General features: G+C 33.9%; 1 protein-coding gene across 7 annotated transcripts in view; it reads right to left on the bottom strand.

Moving 5' to 3' along the window:
* Window positions 1-6,770, bottom strand: part of LOC106472475 (zinc finger protein 585A-like) — a 43,103-nt gene that overhangs the window by 29,340 nt on the left and 6,993 nt on the right. For 2 of the 7 annotated variants that reach the window (XM_022401051.1, XM_022401055.1), the window contains exons 1-2: window positions 6,739-6,764; window positions 3,027-3,204 (exon numbers count right to left, since the gene is read on the bottom strand). The exons of 4 other annotated variants lie outside the window; for them this stretch is intronic. The gene's annotated coding sequence lies outside the window, so the exon portion shown is untranslated. Of the gene's footprint in view, window positions 1-3,026; window positions 3,205-4,153; window positions 4,157-6,738; window positions 6,765-6,770 lie in introns of those variants that run through there. One more of the 7 variants, XM_022401053.1, reaches the window with a different exon arrangement.

Here is a 6,770-nt window from a genome sequence, read left to right as displayed (position 1 = left end):
GATAAATTACAGTGGAATTCTATGGTATTAATGTGGTAATTTATGATTTTTTAGTTATTCAAATGTATATATAAAACCTAAGAAAATTATTTTCTTTCCTATCCTCCAAGTGCAAAATTTTTAAAGGTTTAGCAATCTACGTCAAGCAGTAACCATGTACAAAGGTCTTGACTAGAAGTGATAATTCTTTGCTTTACTTATTTAGTTACTGTTCTATGTTTCAAGAAAAATAACTTTAAGAACTTATTTCAGAGTAGCAATAATCTATATACATATATAATGTATGATAATTGAAATATCACTGTATTTTACAAAATACTAGTCTACTAAAACACAGCCAAGACAAGTTACTTTGTACAGACCAAAGGTCAGTTTTATGTTATTTGATACAGTAACATGAGTGCACGTGAGCCACACTATTGTAACTTCTGTATTCTTAGCCAGGCACAGCTGAAAGGTCAATATAATAAAAAATAATAAATGTATAATGTTATGAGATTTAATCTATTTAGTCTAAACATTTACGTTTTTGTGTTATAATCTGTGTTGATTCTAGAACGAAGGAGGCATAATTCATGTTTATTTCCTAATTTTGTATGGTGGTTGCGAGATCAGTCAAATCTATCGAACCTCTACAGAGATTAATTACTGAAAATAACAGATAAAATATAAAGTTTTTTATTAAGAAACATTTGATAACTATCTGGACATTATAAAGATTTTACATGTGAAATTTGAAAATTTTCTGATGCATAAAAGTATTTTTAATCTTAAAATGAAAATTACTCTACATATTAAATAGGGAACATGAAAAGAAAAAAACAAAGGCATGAGAAAAATCATTGCTTTACAAACCTTAAGACTTAATAAAAAATTAGATATTTTGTGTATGAAAGCATTGTAATGTTTACTGATAATCTGCCAAATTTCGTTAACATTCGAAGACTAATTTAAATATTATAGCACAAAATGGTTATGATGTCAATTCCAGGAACCAAGCCCATGCTGAAAGAGTTAAGTTATTTTTTCTTACAACTCGTTTACCACATACTACACAACTGCACAGCTTCTCACCAATACATATATTGTCATAAATGTTTAGGCCATTGTAACATAAAAATCCTTTGTTACATACTAAAAACTCTATGGATTTCCCCAGTGTGCATCTTCTCATGTATTTCAAGTTTACTTTTTGTTCATAGATGTTTACCACATATAACACATCTGTATGGTTTATCCCCAGTATGCACCTTCTCATGTCTATTTAACTTACTTTTACTTTCAAATTGCATACCACATACGACACAACTGTGTGGTTTTTCCCCAGTATGTATCTTCTCATAAATATTTGGACCATTTTTACTCTGAAATCCTTCCCACAAACTGCACAACTGTATGGTTTTTCCCAAGTGTGTATCTTCTCATTGATGTTTAGACCTTTTTTACTGAAAAATCCATTGCAACAATAATAAAGGTTGTTTGCAGGGTATCACACTGTGCTATGAACTCACCAATCACCATTCTATTAAGTACATGTGGATTTACTAGGACCCAATAACAAAAGTTGTCTGTAGTGCATCACACTGTGCTCTCAACACACCAATCACCACTCTATTAAGTACATGTGGATTTACTAGGACCCATTAATAAAGGTTGTCTGCAGGGTATCACACATGCTATGAACTGACCAATCACCACTCTATTAAGTACATGTGGATTTACTGGGACCCAATAATAAAGGTTGTCTGCAGGGTATCACAATGTGCTATGAACTGACCAATCACCACTCTATAAAGTACATGTGGATTTACTGGGACCCAATAATAAAGGTTGTCTGCAGGGTATCACACATGCTATGAACTGGCCAATCACCACGCTAATAAGTACATGTGGATTTACTAGGACCCAATAATAAAGGTTGTCTGCAGGGTATCACACATGCTATGAACTGGCCAATCACCACTCTATTAAGTACGTGTGGATTTACTAGGACCCAATAATAAAGGTTGTCTGCTAGGGATGAGCTGCATTAGCTCAGTGTTTTGGATCATTAGTGTTCTAATGTAGTAACTGTTTGTCCATCATAAATGTTTTGAACAGAAGTAAGCATAAGCTCAGTGTTTTGAATAATTAGTATTCTAATGTAGTAACTGTTTGTCCATCATAAATGTTTTGAACAGAACTAAGCGTGAGCTCAGTGTTTTGGATAATTAGTGTTCTAATGTAGTTACTGTTTGCCCATCATAAATGTTTTGAACAGAACTAAGCGTAAGCTCAGTGTTTTGGATAATTAGTGTTCTAATGTAGTAACTGTTTGTCCATCATAAATGTTTTGAACAGAGCTAATCATGAGCTCAGTGTTTTGGATAATTAGTGTTCTAATGTAGTAACTGTTTGCATATCATAAATGTTTTGAACAGAACTAATCATGAGCTCAGTGTTTTGGATAATTAGTGTTCTAATGTAGTAACTGTTTGACCATCATAAATGTTTTGAACAGAACTAAGCATGAGCTCAGTGTTTTGGTAATTAATGACTATATTCTTTTAATAGCTTTGAATTTATTTTTTAATTTTCTATAGTAAAGAAACATACCAGTGTTGGAAATCTAGCACACATATAAGAAAACCTTCACTATTCAAATGATAATACCATTTTTGCACAGAACCTCTTGAGAACATTCAAACATTTAATTCACTCAAGTTCTGAAGGGGAAGACACCAGATATGCAGACCAGACTTTCTGAGATCAACTTCTGGTTAAATTAAGGCAGTAGATTAGCAGCTGGAATGTAATATTAAACTACTTAGTAATTACTATCTAGAAATAATTAAAAACAGTAACTAATTAATAATTTGACATAGGTGATTGTATAAACTAATAACCAATACAATGTAAGGATATATAATTTTAACAACCTTATTTATACACTTCAAATTATAACTAACACTTAACTAAATATAACACTATCTCATCTTAACCAGTAGTAATGATTTCATGAATTATTTTGAAGATGTTTTATTTACCAGTGAAAGTTTCTGACCCACAGCCAGCTTGTTGATAATCATCTTGTATTTCCTTTCCTTTTATCACACTCAAAACATCATCTTTAGAGTCATTATCATCATTCTCACTCAACTTAGAAATAATCTCATCTTGCTGTGTATCACCAGGTTCATCTGACTGTACCCTAACAAATGTGTTCTGAAATCAATAGGTTAATAAAAAACTATGTAATCTCTACAGTAGAAAATTCAGTACATACATATAAAGTCTTTACAGTTTATCAACTTGAATGTTAATATTTTTATACACTGAAAAGTTTTTGTAGTTGATACTTACCTCCCATCACACAATAGCTTTTCTCGTTCAGTGCTGCCTTCTAAAGGCACAAATCTCTTTGCTCACTACTAACCTTGGAACTCCCACCTACCCCACATTTCAATATGCTTCAGCAGCATTATAGCATGCAAATAAGCATGCTACAACCCTCCACCAATTAGAGAATGACACACTCTCCTATCTTAGTTTGTTCAATCTGTACTGTAGAACTGAATCTTCACTTTGAGATCAGGCAGAAAAGAAAAATCAGATATAGAGAGAAAAGATAGGAAGTGTGAGGAGAGGTAAGTGTCCATTGGAAATATATTTTCAGCATAGGAAAATATTAACTTCTGACATGATATCTTACCTCTACTCATATAACAGCTAGAATCCCACAATACCTGGTGAAGGTACAGCTTCAAAATTTACATAAATGAGCAACTTTTGCAAAGTGTCTGCAGAACGCTCTCAGAGATGTTTTCTTGTTAGAGGAATGCACTCATGGGAAAACACACACAACATCTCAACTAGGTATACTCTTCGACCATCATGAAAGCATGTGTTGCTAAATTGGGTGGAAAAGAAGAGCACATCCTTGACTGTAGATACATCAGCTTGTTCAGCTTCTTACCAAAACTAAATCTCCCAGGAACCAACCAGCAGGAGATGGTAGGGTGGAAGTTCCCTAGTTGATTACTTTGTTTAATATATATATATATATATATATAGATTTCTGTGCTCCATGGTATACAATGGCTAGGGTGCATCAAACCGTACTCACACCACAAGTCAACTACAGTCTGGTCTGCGGTATGAGGAGGATCCCTACTGTCTCTGTCCTAAGACCAGAAAATAGAAGAGAAAACTGTTACATTCTGTCTTGTTAGTCAGGGCAAATGTTTGCAGATGAATAATCAAAATAAGTCACATAGGAACCTTACATCAAAGCATGAAGGGAAGTGCAATATGGGTGTTCACCCAATTCCAACTAGACTTCCCAGGATGATAAGACTGAGGTTCTCCAGCTGGCCAGAATATCTTGCCTGGTTCGGCTTCTTTTCAAACCAGATCCTCTGGCAATTGTCCTGCAAGGGAAGGTAGTGACTACTGGACTATTGTGAGTAAAGAAGAAGGGGATTATTGCCCATCTCTTTGTTCCTCAGATTATATAAATCAAGAGTGGTCTTCGTTTGAAAATATGGTTTTGTGGTCACCCATTGCACAGTCTTTAGTGTAGCATTTGTTCAGACTCTCTATCTTGATTCTCCTCTTTTAAATTGGATTATGGAAGTCCTCACCCCATACCGGTTCCTCGCTGCTTGGTTGGTGGACTATGGAGGCTTCCTCCTGAATGTGCTCAATCCCATTCAGTTAAGAGCAGAGTGATAATGTTCTGTTGATGTAGAAGGTGTAGAGCCCTCCTCCAACTGCAAACTGGAAGAAAAATACCGAAACCCAACTGGACATGGACTGGAGATGATCTAATCAAATGCAATTCACCCCTCTAGCTAGGTAATCCCCATTGTAACATCTAGGATGGGTATATTTATAATGCAATATACTGCAACATGAACCTAACAGCAGTCTTGTGGAACACATCATCTCCACAGTGGGTATTATAAACCTTGATGGTATGGTTATGTTGGCTGGTGTAGCTCCTTTCCAACCCAAGGGATAGATCATGGGAAACAGAAGGGTTCCAGGGAATAAAAGGTTAGGAACATGAACCCTGAAAGGAAGCAGTACATGCCACATAATATCATAGGAAGCGAACCAGACAATGAAGCCAATCGGGATCAGAATAGGAGTGCAGGATAGGGGTGGAAGGTAAAGAAATGGGTTTGAAAGCCAAATGGCCTTCCCAGGTAACAGAGATCTTATGGAAGAGGTACCAGTCTGGATATATGATGACATATGAGAAATGGTAGAGGATTCAAATAACATTAAAGGCATAAATATCCAGTTCACAATGTCCACAACCTAGGAGGAAATATAAACATGTAACTAACCACACACACCTGATTAACCAGCTGCAAAAATAAAAAGTGTTGAGTGTGACAGACCAAAATAGAAGATGCTGGAAAATGAAATCACCAGCTGAATGTAGGAATCTAATGCCTTGTGAATTAAGGCCTGTACCTCTTCAGCAGATAAAGTCAAATCCAATACCTGGGTAGTTGTACCATCTACCATAACAGGAATTTCTGTTGTCGATTCATTGAATTACAGTCATTTTAATTTACCATATAATTTGATAATAAGAAACAAATGCAAAAAAGAAATAAATTAAACAATTGAATGCAAACATACTAAAAGAAAACAGTTAAAAAAAAGGTATTGAAATGTCAACAAAGTACAATCATAAACAGTTGTAACATACAAAAAAACACAGGTCTAAACGATGCAGTGCCAACTGAGAAAATGAGGATTCAGCGAGAACATAAGAGGGAGCTAGCTGCACCAATATAGGTGGTGCAATACTATTGGTGGAGGGTGATCACATGCTATATACACGTTCAAAATTGGCACAAAATTTGTGGTGTATATAAACTGGTGCAATGAGCATTAAAATTTTTAGCAATGCTTAGGGTGAGATAGCTTTGGGGGAAGGGAAGTAAAACTGTATCAGACGCATCTTGTAATACCGAAAGTTGCAAACTGAGAATAAATTAAAATATTTCCTTTAGAAACATGAAATTAAAACATTGATAATATAAACATTTGAATCATAACTTACTTTTCAATGCCAAGCTTACTGCTGTATGATAATACTAAGGTAGCTTAATTAAATTATAAATATATCTATATGATATTTGCACTTTGACCTTGAGTCATCCTATATCCATAAACTTAATAAATTGTAACATGTTTAAATTTCTTAACAATTTGTTACCACCACATACATAGATATGTACTTAATGCTTGAAAGGTGTTCACCAGTAATGACAGAGTTGATATTTTATAAATTGTTTAAACTTTTTACTAATATGTAGCTTACAATCTTGTCTTTAACTTAAAACCACATACTGACCACAATAAACAAAATATATGAATATGTTAGTTCTTAATCATAACATAAAAATCACAATAGTCATAGTAATAAAACATATATATTAAATTAGTATTTGTTAATTGTAACAAATATTTTTTCATTTATTATTTTAGAACATATACTGATAATACAATGTATCAGGTAACATAAGTGTCCAGGAATCAAACAGACATTTAACACATTCACATCATATACAACATTATGGCTGATTTAACATAGAATTCTTCAACTTGTATCCAGCACTATGTTCATTCTTGTAGATAATTCAGTAAACTTGTGACTAGAAACATCTTATCACTTGTCTGATTCCAATCATTTTTCTCCAATAACAAATCTGTACAAGTTTATAATTTACAAATTACCTCAGTCTTCACTTGTACTTCATTATAATTCA

Source organism: Limulus polyphemus, unplaced genomic scaffold (genome assembly GCF_000517525.1).
Source record: "Limulus polyphemus unplaced genomic scaffold, Limulus_polyphemus-2.1.2 Scaffold5360, whole genome shotgun sequence".
Lineage (NCBI taxonomy): Eukaryota > Metazoa > Arthropoda > Merostomata > Xiphosura > Limulidae > Limulus > Limulus polyphemus.
The sequence above is the reverse complement of the archived record's forward strand: the minus strand, read 5'-3'. Positions and strand labels throughout refer to the sequence as shown.